The sequence below is a fragment of the Cydia splendana genome, chromosome 1 (genome assembly GCF_910591565.1).
Source record: "Cydia splendana chromosome 1, ilCydSple1.2, whole genome shotgun sequence".
Lineage (NCBI taxonomy): Eukaryota > Metazoa > Arthropoda > Insecta > Lepidoptera > Tortricidae > Cydia > Cydia splendana.
In genome coordinates, this window is record NC_085960.1 from 29,233,504 (window position 1) to 29,250,406 (window position 16,903).

Genomic DNA, 16,903 nt, shown 5'->3' on the forward strand with positions numbered 1-16,903 from the left:
TTTTAAACTCTGCTCGCGAGGTCTACAGCTCACAGAGCCACTAGTTTTATTTGTTGCATTACAACTCGCCCGCGGCACAGAATAAGTACCTATACATAAGATACTAGGTATATGGAAATTATCTAACTTTATACACAGCTTCGGAAACAAGATTTTTTTTAGAAATCGGCCATAGATAGCTATGAACATAAGCTATCGTGTCAACAGCTCATAGTTATCTCCTCGTAGCATGCTAGCCAGCAGGAATGATACATTCGCTAAGCAAAACATTACAGGGCGAATAGTTCCCAAATCAAACTTAGAACTCTTCTTTATTAGCTCCCGGTCGGCAAACAACGCCGTCCAGCCATTCGTATCGCTCTTCATTACCTAGCAGATGGTAATCGATTGATGGATGATAAACAATGCAGGCGCGATGACGAATGACTACAGTGGGACCTCGCTAATCCGGACGGGCAAAAAACCGGAAATTGACGGATTACACAGGTTGCCGGATTTTTATGAATACTGTAAAAATCACAAAAAATAATAATTTATTGTATAACTTTGATATAAGTTTAACAGCAGTAAAAAAATCAATTTAGTAGGACCCTTTTTACAAGCTATTATTTAACTTGCCCTGTTAGTAGGTAGGTATATGTATGTATGTTAGTTAGAGTTAGTGTGGGTCAAATCTTGGAAGCTAAATTTGACCCGCCTCCCCCGATTGAGCGGAAAGTTTGCATAATTGTGTTTGGGGTTGTTACAAAAGTACATTCAGCGATAAAAGCTTAGTATCTTATCTTAGTATAGTAGTATTTTGAAACATGGGACCAAAAAACATGATATAAATCGTGAATATAAAGCTTAAGGGCTCCCGCAAAATTGCAGGGTTAATTTTTACACGTTTTAACGAAGGGCAAATGCAATGAAAAAAATCATGTAGAAACTAGACTATATTTTCGAGGGCAGACTGCAAGAAAAACCTTAAGAAATAAAAGTTTCAATAAAAAAGATAATTATCGTTTTGTTACAGGACTATTGCTAATAGTCATAACGTTATTAAAACCTGCTAAACTACCCTCCAAGCATGCCAGATAGCACTTAGCTGTCCGTCACTAAAATGCAGCCATAACGCATTCTGATAGCCGTTTCGCTTTTTATTAGCAATAAAACCACATGCATCCATTAACTGAGAGTGCAGGCTGTACTTATTCGCATTGGGTGCGCGAGCGCTGGTGACTCGTTACTGAGCGGAATTCGAACTTCAAATAACCAGCTAAGGGCGAGTCGGACTCGCGCCCCAAGGATTCCGTAGTTCGCACATGTTTTAACTATGTATCTTAAGGTCAACTCACGCTTGATCACAGATTTCTAATAGGTTTTCCTGAAATCTGCATGTTTCTGTCTTTTTTTACTTTGAGGACCAATATATAAGGGAAATGGTCTAATTTCGCCGTTTCCTTAAATAACTTGAAGGTTATCTTTACCTGTCGAGATTTTCTGTTGACTCTTGTTAACAATTTTACCTCCCTTATTACACAAAGTATATTATTTACGATACACGGCCGACTTTGGGTCATTGAGTCAGGTTTGTGTACCAAATTTCAACCTAATCGGTCCAGTAGTTTCGGAGCAAATTGAATGTGATAGACGGACAGACAAAGAGACACACGATTGATCCTATAAGGGTTCCATTTCTCTCACCTTTACTTACAGATTGGCATATTCTATTAAATGATTCAGCAAAAAAGGCATGCACCTATGACAAACATGGGGCGTGTGAAAATAAAAGCATCAAACAATACGGGTTATTATAAAATGTAAATATTATAATTCATTCGTACTTGAAAATATCTTTAACATTCCACGCCTTTCCGACATAAACATGCAAGAAAACAAGAGTAAACCAAATATTTAGGAAATCTCCGCAACGCGACGTTATTAAGAATTTTAATGAGGATGTTAACTTTTAAATTAATTCCGGCGGTCGCTACTAGGATACTAAATTACCGGACGGTTATTGCGATTTTATATTTAACGCTTTTCGTTATTGTTAATTATTTTTCTTCATTTATTTTCCATCTATTTTCTGGATTAGAAACGGGTTTAAATTACCTATATGGTTTTATTGGCTAGGAAATAAAGAAAAGTCTTAATGTGAATATCGCAATATTTTCTGAGAGGAAAGACTGATTCTTAAGAGGAAAGGGGACGATTGCTTCTCCATACAAACTTAGTGCCCCATTTTCCTCCCTGGACAAAATATTTTTAAGCTATTTGTGGATTATTAACCATAGCTAATGCCCGGTCCTTTGATTTTTTCAGATTTTTTGATTACTAGAAGAGTTAGGAACGAAAAACGAATCCCATACAAATTTTTATAATGCATAACTCTTATATTAATTAAATCCTAAAAAAAAACTATACCTACATCAAATTGTGATAAAATATTTTCAATATTGTTAATATCGAGAGGAAAATGGGGACTACGTTAGTCCATGGTATATGGCTAGGTATTCTAAAGCCAAACGAGAGAGAAAGAGGTTTATTGGTTTTATTATTGCTATGATATGTATGATTGCTCGCGCTTATTGATGTGCGCGAAATGTACCTACTGTGAGTTGCCTTCCTCATTATAGTTACACGGTACGTTGGAATGCATTCCGACATCCACTGGAATTGGAATCAAGAATCTCAGTGGTCCGATTGGTTCAGAATGGAATGATTCCATTCAAATGAAACTGAATTGTGCGTACAACATACCGAATACTTACCGGAATTTGATAACTGGATAGATACCGAATTTAATCCGTAGGGTATGTTTCAATCATATATAAGTATACGAGCATTATGTATATCTGGGGGCACGGTAGTGCCCCCGCCAAGACGAGCAAAGCGAAGCGCAAGGGCACTACCTACCTTTTCTCGAAGCGCTTCGTCGTTTTTTTGAACCCTCATAACTTGGGTTTTGATTATACCAGATAAACAAAATTCTCGGGATAGGATGTCAATAGTGGACTTATTAAGCACAAAAAAATTCAATTGCATAGCTCTTATACTTTCGATTTTATTCATGTCTAAAAAACCCCGATTTCGTCACTGACTCACTTACTCACCCACTCACTGTTGATCATCAAAACTTTAAGGCTACTTCCTGAAGTACTAGGAAGCTGAAATTTGGTATGTAAAATAGTCTTAGTACACAAACAACAAAAACATTCAAAAACCTGAAATTTTTAACCCCTAAGAGGGTGAAAAGGGGGGTGGAATTTTGTATGGGGAATATACAATAACTGCTGAACCGATTTAGTTGAAATTTGGTATGCGTATCAAGTTACTGTGACAATGACTTTTTATAATATTTTCAACCTTGGATCTTCAAATCCTGATGCTGCAGAGACACTGCTTACATTACCCGAGAGTCGTACAGACTTGCTAATTTAACTATATTAGTGTTGCTATGAAACAAATCCTTAGTGACTTAATACTGACATCGTGCTCTTCAGTTCTGATGCTGCAAGTTTACTGCCTGCCTTAACCGCCACGATTGATAAAGTTCTGCTTTCAAAGTAGGATTTAAATATTGGACAGGGGCATTTGCATTTAATAATGACCTCTGACTCCTCAGTCGTGATGATGCAAGATTACTGCCTGCCATAACCGACAGTGCATTAATTTTAGGTAGAGGCATTTACGTTTCATTCATATTGACCTCCCAACTATCAGTCCTGATGCTGCAGAGTTACTGCCTACCTTAAACCCCAGGATAGATAATGTTCTGATTTCAAAATAGGATTTAAAGTATTGAGCAGGGGCATTTGCATTTAATATTTACCTTCAACTCCTCAGTCGTGATGATGCAAGGTAACTACCGACCATAATTGACCGGTTTTTGATTGTATAAGTTTTAGGTAGAGGCATTTACGTTTCCTAATGACCTCCAACGCCTCTGCGCGGTAGCGGCCCTACGCGGAGGTCGGCCTTCGGCCTTCGCAATAAAGACACTTATACCATTGTTCTTTGTGCACTAACCTTCCGGAAGCTTCGGGCATTCTGCCCTACGCGGAGGTCGGCCTTCGGCTTTCGCAATAAAGACACTTGTACCATTGTTCTTTGAGCACTAACCTTCCGGACGCTTCGGGCCTTCGGCCCTACGCGGAGGTCGGCCTTCGGTTTTCGCAATTAAGACACTTGTACCATTGTTCTTTGTTTGAGCACTAACCTCCCGGACGCTTCGGGCTTTCGGCCCTACGCGGAGCTCGGCCTTCGGCCTTCGCATTTAGACACTTATATTTTAGCTAGTTCTGTGTTTGAGTAATAACCTCCCGGACGCTTTGGGCCTTCGGCCCTACGCGGAGCTCGGCCTTCGGCCTTCGCAATAAAGACACTTGTACCATTGTTCTGTATTTGAGCATTATCCGTCCGAACGCTTCGGGCCTTCGGCCCTACGCGGAGCTCGGCCTTCGGCCTTCGCAATAAAGCCACTTGTACCATTGTTCTGTGTATGAGCACTGAAAATACTAACTGTAAATAACCGGATTTTGCCCCCTAGTAAGATAAATAACTATTGTCATCTTGCAGCGGATGCGCAATCTAATATGTTTATTAACTCGTAATGCTACAAAAAAATTAAAACTTTAACTTTCTGATTAAAATAAAACCGTTCAACTCAAAACTTTAATTTTATTAATATTAGGTACTTAAATCACACGCGCAACTCTTTAAATTAGGGGATGGAAGCAACCTACAAAAAGAAGTGAAATCCCACCAAAACATTTCATATAAAGTGTTGCCAAGACTAGGCGCATAAAGCTTTTACACTAAAAAGTTATCAGATCCCGTAGTAGGTACCAAGACTTTTACTCTGTCAGTCCTAACTTTATAAGCTCTAACTGTATAAAGCCAACATCTTGGTCAAACGACCGGTCTGGCCTAGTGGATAGTGACCCTGTCTGCTAAGCCGATGGTCCTGGGTTCGAATCCCAGTAAGGGCATTTATTTGTGTGATGAACACTAATATTTGTTCCTGAGTCATGGTTGTTTTCTATGTATATAAGTATGTATTTATCTATACAAGTATGTATATCGTCGCCTAGTACCCATAGTACAAGCTTTGCTTAGTTTGGGGCTAGGTTTGATCTGTGTAAGATGTCCCCTAATATTTATTATTTATTTATTTATTTATTTAAACAGTACGGCTTGGCCGTTTCGTTGCTGTCATATGGACAATCCCGTAATGACACTTTCAGAATTTGAATGACCAGTGTTACTACTTTGTACCAGGGATGTAACGGATGTGGTTTTATCGGAACCGAAAACGGAAACAGATGTTTTCAATTTAGTTTAACGGAACCGAAAACGGAAACGGAACCGAAAACGGAAACGGAACCGGAACCAGAATCGGAGCCTGACTTTTGAACGATGTAGTCGTTTTCCCCTTTCTAGAATAAACCTTCAGACAAAGTTTACACTTAGGCCCCATTCGCACGAAATGGCAGATTTGTACGGTGAGATATCGCTTGGGCCCCTCCCTTCCGATGTGTCGGAAGCCGGTGTTGCTCAAAGATGGACATCATTAAATTAGATTTTTGTAGCTGCATTTTAAATTAACTTACGTATATCTGTAGGTAGGTACCTACCTAGTAAGTACCTTAGTAATAAATGTACCTCATTAAAATGTTTGTACCTGAAAATTTATTGCCACAACAACCAATACAAAAAAATAACTAACTTTTTAAACCTAAGCTAGGTACTTACTTCAAACTACTTTATATAAGGTGAATTGGGGTAATTTCTACAACGGGATAAATTTATTTTGAAAGTTTTCATCTTACAACTAATATCTACTAACTAGAAGCAATTCCTGCTTCAGCATCAGTAAGAAAGATGCCTTGGTAAGCGTTGCATTAGCGTACGTGTTGCCGAAGTATGAAGTGCTACAGGTTTAGTGATATTAGTGACTTTCACAATTAAGCCCTGTCATCGAAGTTATCCCAAAAGCACCATAATATCTAATCTACCTATACAGGGTGACTTCAAATTGGTAATACAAAACACTTGATTAAGACTCAGTTAATGCCCAATAGTATACTACAGTAACTCCGTTGTTAAAATAAACTGTATTTAATTATCGCAAATTTTCTAATAAAACAAATAATTAAAGTCCGGAAGTGTGGTTACCCCACATTAAATACCTAACTGTCATACCTGTCACTCGATGTTATCAATGTAAGTCAATAATTATCGATATCACTGAGTGACACTCGTGTAAAGGCCGGTGCAGACGGGCGGGGGAATTATGGTGACAACCGCTCTTAATTAAAAATAATGCCCCTAAACGGCCATTCTATTGTCACAAATTAATATTCTTGCGTCCGCACCTCCATTTTATCAGTCATAATCTTACAATCGAATAAAAGGGGAATCGACGAGCCAAATGGAGTTTGCAACCACACCACCTGATTTGATCAGACAATTTAACCAGATTGGCGCAAAACTGTTCCCGTCTGGACTGGCCTTAAGCTGTTTAGTTTTAATGGTTTTAAGTATTATTATTACGAAGAAGTAAGGTGCAAAAGTGTAAACATATCTTTGCAGTCGACTGTACAATCTGTGGTAAATAATAAGCGAATTAATTTAAATTAAATCATTTATTAATGTACGTAATCTACCGAATGTAACAAAATCTTAAAATACGAGTACCTACGTTTCAATACGATGTACTTGTACTTTCAATAAGTAGATAAGTGTGCTACTTTAACTAAACGTATTTTAAAATGTGTTCAAAATGACCACCGCTTTTCTGGACACATAAGTCTGATTCATATGATTACTCTTGAGATTCTTGAGTCTGCCAAGAATACATTCATTGTTTTTCACAGAATTGAACGCCTCAATTATCTTTTGGGGAAGTTCATCGAGGGTAGGTATTTGATTCCCGTGCGTACACTCTCCTTTTAATTTCGCCCTACAAAGGAAGTCGAATCGGCCATGCGAAGATCGGGACTTCGAGGCGGCAATGCGACTGGGCCGTTGCGTCCAATCCATCTGCCAGGGAACTCTTGATCCAAATGATATCGCACACTTAGAGCTAACTGTGCTGGTGCACCATCTTGCTGGAAATGGAGATTCTCCAAATTTTGCTCCGGCACCTTTTGTAGCAAAATCGGTAACACGTTTCTCAGGAATTGTTTTATTTAAAAAATTATTGTAAAATCAAAATCATGCGGAAAATCTAATTTTAGATTGACAAGTGACAATTACTAATCAAAACACGTTTACTTCATAAATACTGTGACAGGTGATTGATAACCAAAGAGGAAAGTGTTCTTTTGAAATTATTTAACCTTCTTTGTTAATCATTATATTAGGATAACCATGTGAAGCCTAAAAAAATGGGATAAATAAAAAAATTATAAAAAAATACTTTTGATTATTTTAAAAGCTTGAGACTTAATTGAGGGCTTAATTAAGGGAAGATGTATCTAAAACATTGATTTTGTATTACCAATTTGAAGTCACCCTGTATACAGTATATATAATTAGATGTGTTATGTACGCGTGTTGCGTCTATAGAGCTTAATTACCACCGCCTCGCGTATTTTGATTTAATTTGGCGCTTTAATGCTGCTCTTGATGAAGGTGCATGTAAACCAAATTAGCTCAGTCTGCCTTTGGATTCGTATGACGCACCGCCATTGCAGGTTCCCATTGGAACGTTATATAACTTGTATAACATTGGGACAACATAATACAACACTATCAATACTATCATGTCGATGTTATACAACTGCCAGTGTGGGAGCACCATAATCCAATGCTGCAAATTCATAGGTCGATTCCGTAATTGGAAGCATTGTGATTTGTTATCGATGAACAATAGGTAGATATATTTTATTAATATTGTAACTTCAATCTAGCCGAGCGGCGGCATTGTGTGGTATTTACGAATGGGTGGCTTGATTGGCCTCGAAATGTTATCTTATTTGCGGTCGCTACCCTGTAGATGTAGTGTAGGAACGCTCGGCCGGAAACAGGCGGGGTGTCGACCGCGTGTTGCGATCATTCAGCCAAATTTAATTCCCTAGAGTTAGAGCCGCAGGTTACTGTCCCGGCGGCATTCCCTCATTGTTCTCCTCAAATCTTCTTGTTTTCGTGCAGAACAGGACATGTTTAAGTTCGACGCCCTTTAGTTCGCTCTCTTTTTAGTATTTCTAGTGGATGTATTATATCGCGATGTCGCATACATAATACATTCTGCTAGTAAGTGTAAGCTAGTCTCATCCATACCACAATGTAGACAGGCGTATCTACTTATGTCCATTACCTTAAGATGTCTGTTCAAAGTGTAATAACCAGTGATAGTTAATACCCGTCAGTAGTCTTGCAACGAAGAATTGGAGGCAGGAACATGTATGTATGTACCGAAATACCTACCAGATATGCAAGATAATGAAACTTTTTGCCTGAAACTTACATAAGCTACATGCATTCTCACGCTAGCTCGATTTTGTTTGTAAATTAGTCTATTAGCAGATTAAAATCGCTCAGCAAGCGCCGGTAATCACCTAAAACCAAAATTCGACCTAGTTCCGTTGAAATATGATCTCATTTGCAAAGTGCATTACGCGGTCGGCTGCGCCGCTGCAGGTAACCGAATTACACTTGATCACTAGTTGCCTATTTACAAAACATTATAAACTTTACTACGTTTTACTCGTAAACATAGAGAATATTATGATAGTGTAACACACCACTATGAATGCCTTGCCTGCTTTAAGGGCTCATATCGGCGCGCGAACTCGCATGCGATTTTAGTTACATTGCAGACTATTGACGTTACAACAATTCAGCCGCCGGATCAAATACCGCAATGTAATGAAACTCGCATGCGAGTTCTCGCACCGTCTAAATGAGCCCTTAATCATCAAGATCGACTCGTCACTTAGTGTAGTTAGTGTAATAATCACCGCCTCGATGAACTGAGAAAGATTTGGAAGATAGGTATGCATACAAATAATTATGTCGGGACTGCCGGCCTAGCCAAGGTTACAATCGCTATCGCTTCGACAACGAAAAGCTTTGTCTCTTTATCACTCTTCCATATTAGTGCGACAGTGACAGTTGCGTTTCGATCGCTACGGAGCGTAAGCGATTGGCATCTTGGCTACGCGGCCTGTTACCTCCCTATTATTTTTAATTTGGTATTGATTGATACCATCTCTTTCTAGGTCTGCCTCTGCCACACTGCCCCGGGGATGCCCTTTTGTCCTGCTAGGTACTGCTATTATGTTAAAGGCATACAGTAGGTATGTGCTTTATTGTATTTGCCAGGGAAAGTAAAGGATGACTCACGTTAGACCGGACCGTGACCGGGCCGGAACTTCCGGCGCATCGTTTTCTATGGAAAGCATCACGTGATCGCCTGTGATGTCATAGAACAGTAAGCGCCGGAAGCTTCGGCCCGGTCTAACGTGAGTCATCCATAAGACAACTCCTCTTGCGATAATTTTATTAGGTAGGTACGAGCGTTTCAGAGACAAATAGTGGAGGGTGGAAGCCCTAAACGACGGCGTTGCATGAACAAAAGATTTCCTTTGGCAGGATTGGTCCTTAGGACCCAAGAATGGATTTAAGAAGTGGAGCCACCGAGATTTTTGATGTAAATTTTTAGGGGGGGGGGCTCTCAACTTTATCTTGATACCTATGTCATTTTAGTTACTAGGCCAAGTTTGGTATCGTATTCGTATAAATCGGGGATGCCAAATTCATTTATCACCCGGCACCATTCTGAAGTAAAAACACATAAAATATGAAAAAAATACATTTTTATTTATTCCTCTTCACGCTTAAGCTGCTGAACCAATTTAGTTGAAATTTGGTATAGAGATGGTTTGAGACCCAGGGAAGAACATAGGATACTTTTAATCTCAAAAATAGTCCCTAAAGGGTGTAAAAAGGGAGGTGGAAATTTGTATGGGGATTCAATAACCGCTTAACCGATTTAGATAAAATTTGGTATAGAGATAGTTTGAGTCCCGGGGAAGAACATAGGATAGTATTTATTACAAAAAAAATCCCTAAAAAATTAAAGGTAAGGTGTAGGATTGTATGGATTGTATGAACCGATTTGGATGAAATCTATGTCTACATCTTTGATTTAGTTGAAAATGATACTAAGCTTGACTTAGAACCCAAACTTAAAGAATTATTAACCTCAGACGTCGCAGACGCTTAAAAACCCCCCCACCCCCCACCTGCATCAAAAATCTGGGTGGCTCCACTTCTTAAATCCATCCTTGGGTCCTAAGGACCAATCCTGCAAAAGGAAATCTCTTGTTCATGCAACGCCGTGGTTGACCTTTTTATGCTCTGAGCACACTCAACTAAAACTTCTGTATTATTAACATTGTATGTGACGTTGGATCGTTATCAATAATTTAGGTAGAAAGGAAGTTTCTAACGCCGGATGTAAAGGATAATGTAGGCGGAAACAATGATATTATTCATTCGACCCTTGTTCATTATATTAAACAAACACTCCTCAATAGGGATATGACTTCAATAGGGATGTTATTAAAATAAATAATTGAACAGTTAACCTCTGAAAAGTAAGATATAATAAATAAGCAGTACTTAGAAGGTAGTCAGTAAGTAGGTAGAAGTTTTATGGTTGGGTAAGGAATGTTCGAAACGAAGTACCTACACAAAAAAAAATCAAACAAACATACCATATTTTAATATGTGCTGCTAGAGAATCATATATCTATCTAATACCTTTAAACGAGCAATTATTGTTTATTTATATATATATTTCGGGGATCTCGGAAACGGCTCTAACGATTTCGCTGAAATTTGCTATATGTGCCGGGGCTTTCGGGGGCGATAAATCGATCTAGCTAGGTCTTATCTCTGAGAAAACGCGCATTATATGTTTTCCGAGCAAAGCTCGGTCTCCCAGATATTAGGTAGGCTAACCTAACCTAACCTAACCGTTAAAAAAGTTCAAACACTTTTGTGGGTATTAACTATATTATTTACGCATCCATATTTGTTTTATGTCATTAGAAGGAATTCCGTAGGGGTAAGCATTAAGCAAAGCACTTTACGCGATATAATCATGAAGTAATCTCAAGTTGCGTGATTGTTACTAAAGAATTGCAGACTTAATTCTCGGATGTTTTTTCTAATACAAAAAAAAACTAAATATAGTTTTCATTTCGCCCGGTCCATCAAAAGCCTCCCTTTATTCACGGTCAATTTACTTACTAAGTTAGTACACAAACGCGCCATACATTTCACTAGCTTACACGCTTAAGCACGCAACTAAAAGTAACATTTGTAAGTCATCCGAACTAAGTCCCGAGGATTTGTGCCGCCAGTCGAGTTTATAGAGGCCATTGAAATAGTTGAACCCTTACATAACTTCGCAACTATTTTGCAGTCGTTACTAACAGGGCTCGGGTCCGATTTCACTGAGAAAGTTGCAGAAGATAACTTGGCATGTCTACTACATACTACATCGCTACCATAGGTAATGAATGGACAAAATGAGCATAATAAATGTCCCTTTGTGTGACATTGTTGTTGAAAGTTATAATGTATAATGATTGTCAGATTATCATTAGTCATAATTCTGAAACCGTTAACCTTTAAGGAAGGCTATCCTATAGAGTATAGATAGGTTAGGTTAGGTTTGTTTTATGGCAATCCTGAAAAGTTACGCGTTTCTGAAAAAAACCCAAATTATGACTAACGAAAATGCGGACAAACAATAGATTATAGATTACAATACATTATGGGAAACAAACATCGGTTACACGCTAATTCTGGCGTCAGTTCAGTCCATCAGTCAATTCGAGTTTTGACTGATGCCAGAATGATGGAAAATGGACACGGTTACACGATCAGTCCAAACTGACAACAGACTGATAAAATTACGACACAGTCGCCGTTTGGACACAGAACGCAACACAGTCATTTAGTCTTGTCTAATATGGTGACTGACGAGAGAATGACACGAACAGGTTACACGATCAGTCTCCTATCAGTTTTCTGTCATTCATAATGGATTTAAATTTTCATCAGTCAAGACCATCAGTCCGCGACTCCGCGTGTTACACGATAATTCTCCCGTCAGTTTGACCAGACTGATGGACTGAACTGACGCATGAATTAGCGTGTAAGTCATCGGTTACACGCTAATTCTGGCGTCAGTTCAGTCCATCAGTCTGGTCAGACTGACGGGAGAATTATCGTGTAACACGCGTACTGATGGACTGATGGTCTGGACTGATGAAAATTCAAATTTTTAGATAATATTCGTCAGTCCATTATGTATGACAGAAAACTGATAGGAGACTGATCGTGTAACCTGTTTGTGTCATTCTCGCGTCAGTCACCATATTAGACAAGACTAAATGACTGTGTTGCGTTCTGTGTCCAAACGGCGACTGTGTCGTAATTTTATCAGTCTGTTGTCAGTCTGGACTGATCGTCTAACCGTGTCCATTTTCCATCATTCTGGCATCAGTCAAAACTCGAATGGACTGATGGACTGAACTGACGCCAGAATTAGCGTGTAACCGATGTCTAACCGATGTCATAGAGACCGTCACACCACACTTTGTCATTGCCAAATTATGTTATTGATGTTTAACGCATTGATGTGGAAATGTATGTGTATCTTTAAAGATATTTTGTTTAATACCACCTTTAAAGCTGGTACTTTTCCTAGAAGATGAAGCGCTGGTGGCCTAGCGGTAAGAGCGTGCGACTTGCAATCCGGAGGTCGGGGGTTCAAACCCCGGCTCGTACCAATGAGTTTTTCGGAACTTATGTACGAAATATCATTTGATATTTACCAGTCGCTTTTCGGTAAAGGAAAACATCGTGAGGAAACCGGACTAATCCCAATAAGGCCTAGTTTCCCCTCTGGGTTGGAAGGTCAGATGGCAGTCGCTTTCGTAAAAACTAGTGCCTACGTCAAATCATGGGATTAGTTGTCAAGCGGACACCAGGCTCCCATGAACCGTGGCAAAATGCCGAGATAACGCGAGGGAGAAGAAGAAGACTTTTCCTAGAAGATATTATAGGATCGGACTCCATATACATTTTTTGAAACTCGGAATCTCTTCAGCGGACGATTTACTCGTATGAAAATGAAACCATATCGATATAATAAAAATCACAGTCGTTTAATATTTAATAAATACTGGTTACAAGGATAGACATAGAGATTTACCAAAACCGTTAGCGTTGTGGAAAGGTACTTTAAATCTAGTTTAATCTAGTATATCACCAAAACGGCCAAATTAACAAGAACTTACGTATCATTACGTCGCATTGATTATTCGAACGACCACTATAATGGCACTTGTTAATATGGCCATTTTAATAGCGGACATATGAATGAGTACGTATCTAGTTATTGTAGTTGTATCCTACCGTGTGTTAAATTAAACAAGTAGGTATAAAAAGCTCCCTCAAAAAAAATTTGCTTCGCGATATCGAATAATTTCCCAGCACACATTGTCATTAAGAAGCTCTTAGGTAATGCACCATTTAAAGGGTTCGTTCAGATCTGGTGCATGCTAGCATGCCAGTGGCGAACCATTTGCGAAAAGATTGCAAACTGCCCGCATGCGGTTTGCACAGTGGCGGATTTGTAGTCTAGGCCGCTCTAGGCCCTGATTTACGGCCTGGCCACGACATTGCGCGACTGGCTTCAGCTAAGGCGACAACCATAGGTTGGAGCGAGACACAGCGTTCGGACCTCTCGTTCCCACCTATGCTTTTCGCCTTAGCCGAAGCCAGTCGCGCAATGTCGTGGCCAGGCCGGTACTCTGTAGGAAGTACTAGAGCCACCCCTTTCTCAACACCTATCTTATAGACTGCCGCCCCTGATATCTGTGGGCGCAGCACGGTTCCATTTTTATCGTCTATCACTATGCGCGTCCCTTTCGCACTTACATACTTGTTAGAACGTGACAGGCATGGTGACAAGGGATAAAAACGCGACCGTGCTACGCCACCTGGTCGCATTAGGTCGGGCTTACTGGGCACATCCGCCACTGGGTTTGCAATACGCAGCGTGCGAACGGTAAGCTACTGGCGCGCTAGCAACGTATTCGCCCGATCTGGTTACATACGCATTTTTAAACTCAACTTATGAATAGGTACATTACACGTATATTCATTACATTTAATAACTTCACAGAACCTCTCCTAGTGTGGTGAAAACCAGGGTGAAAACGTATTATTAAACGTATGAGTTTCCCGTTACACTCACAGCTCAATTACATGCCTTATACCTCGGCCTCAAAAATAACATATTAATAGCATATTATATGATGGCCTTTTCGTTTTCGTTTGAAATGTTATGTCGTGGCCTTCGGATTAGGCTATAGTAAATTTAGCCCAAAGATTAACTTATTTAGGTACATACATTCATTATAACACAAATAAATTATAGCTTTAATATAACTTTTATTTATATTGCTTGTTGTCTTTGACGAGATTTATAAACGCATGTATGAATACAGAATCAGTTAAAGTACACATGTCAACACAATTGTAAAGTTGAAATCACTTGAGATCATCAGATGAACGATGTACCTATAATACATTTATAAGTACCTACCTTTTAAATTCGCGTGACAAAAATATATATACCCTACAACAGGGTAAATATAAACGGTAATAATTTAACACATTCAGTGCCGAAAACCCGACTATCGGATATTTTATGATTTCGTTCCCAGGCCGGACGACCGGATAGTCGGGATCGTGGTACCACTGCTTTTATATGACGAAATTGCTTGTTTGGCTGGGTGGCAATGAATGTGTTAATAAAGTAGGTAATTGAACTAAAATATAACTAATAACATGACAAAATGAAATTGTCATTCGTCCATCAGCAATCGTCGTATATCAAACGAACTGACACCGGAACTAGCTTTAACAATACAAGATGATTAATATGATTATACATAGATATTTAAAACGAATCGTGAATTCAATGATTGAGTACGTATCACATGCATACCTACATTCCGGTCAGAGTAGACAGAATGTTTGATGATTAGATCAAATTTCTCTACCTACACATAAGTAATTTACAAAACTTTGGTGCAAGGTTGCGTTGTGAACTTAGGATTAAGTCATGGGCCCGATGGTCTAAAAAACCTTACTTAACCCCTAGATAACAAACTAAGTTTAAGCTAGATATTTCGATCTACTGAACGTTATCCTAACCTAACCTAAGCCAAGCCGGCGGCTGCTGCCGAATATCAAAAAATTTTTACGCTCGGTCACTAACAATCACATATTACGAGCATTCCACGGGCTGTCCCGTGCAGATGCATTTTATTTCCTGTCCTGCGACTATTTTTTCGGCATTTAAAGCAGGCGATTATTATTCCTTGTGCAATTTTTTGACCATTTGTCATAGAAAAGGAAACTCTTATACCTGCAAATCTTCAGATAATTCGCGTTTGTACGGGACAACGGGAGGCAATTTCATGGAATGCTCCGTTAGTTATTTAATGATAATACCTAACTGTAAGTAACTGTAGAATAACTTTCCAGACGATGAGACTAAGAGTCCATCGCTGGTCAGTCTGTAAAAAAAATTGCTATATTATATGCTATGTATGTTGTATATATGCCTGCTGCTCTGTGCACGTCTTTAAGGTATGTATTTGTTGATTTCTCAAGAATAATCCCAGCATATTATTTTTGACAACGGGGCCCATTTCTCGAACGGTATTAGACTAATATTATCCACGAACTGTCAAGTCGTATTGGTTAGCATGGCAACCACTTATAATATTAGACTAATCCCATTCGAGAAATGGGCCTCTATATGTGCCCTGTTTATCAAAAGCTTGTAACTTGTAATACAAGTGGAAGTCCCTTTTTGGCAGCTTTTGTTAGAAAGGGACTTCCACTTGTATTACAAGTTACAAGCTTTTGATAAACAGGGCACTGGTCTTTTCGGTAGTGACCCTGCCTATGAATCCGGCGGTCGTGGGTTCAAATCCCGGTGGGTATGCTCTTTTTTCTTAGATGTCGATATGAAAAATGTAAATAATGAGTTATATATTGATTAAGTATTTACTTGTTTTTAGCGACCGATCGTAAAACGTTGACGGAAACATTAACTTTTCTTCTAACTGTACCTAACTAACTAACTACAGTCGATCTGAAACTTACCATGAGCTGTATGACGCACAGTTATAATCAAATCGCAATTAATATTCTCAGTCGATAACCCGCGATCAAGAATGATTGTCGAAATCACTGCTCGATTTCATGAATATCAAGAATTAGTAATACCTATGTAGCAGTTTCTTTGTTACCATTTTAAAGAACAGGGCCATATTTTAGTATTATAAACTAGCCACTAGCCCTTTGATTTTCAGGTCTATTCTATTTTTATATAGAATTATCACATCGAAATTATCAAAGCCAAATATCATATTTAAACTGCTTGAGTGAGACTATGACATCATGAACGACAACTTGAGCAGAAATTAGATATGGGATACTTACAGTTTCCACTCTATTTTCAATTATTTTACATGTTTCATACAAACTCATGGTAGTTCCGCATACTTAAAACTATTGGAACATGCGTGCCTTAATATTACTTTTAAAGGCTGAGTCGACAACTAGATAACTATGCTAAACTTCTCATTAAATACATTCTAATTATAACGTTTTCCTATTTCGATACGATTGATGTCAACTTATTAATTATTAAGTTTGATAATTTGAGTTGGGAACCGTTCTCACATCGAGTTGTACATTATGATTGCATTAAGTCAAATAGGCCGCAATTGCGCAATTCGTTCGTAACCAAAGAACTACCCAAATCATTCAAACGTTAAGTTTAAGGCTTCCATTATATGCTCGGTCA

The 16,903-nt window shown here is 38.8% G+C and overlaps 1 long non-coding RNA gene across 1 annotated transcript; it reads right to left on the reverse strand.

The window, feature by feature from the left end:
• Positions 1 to 13,157: 13,157 nt before the first annotated feature.
• On the reverse strand, positions 13,158 to 14,157 carry LOC134798031 (uncharacterized). Its single transcript, XR_010145148.1, has 2 exons — positions 14,016 to 14,157; positions 13,158 to 13,890 (listed from the first exon to the last, which is right to left on the reverse strand). It is a non-coding gene; the product is annotated as an uncharacterized LOC134798031 (long non-coding RNA).
• Between the last annotated feature and the right edge of the window lie 2,746 nt (positions 14,158 to 16,903).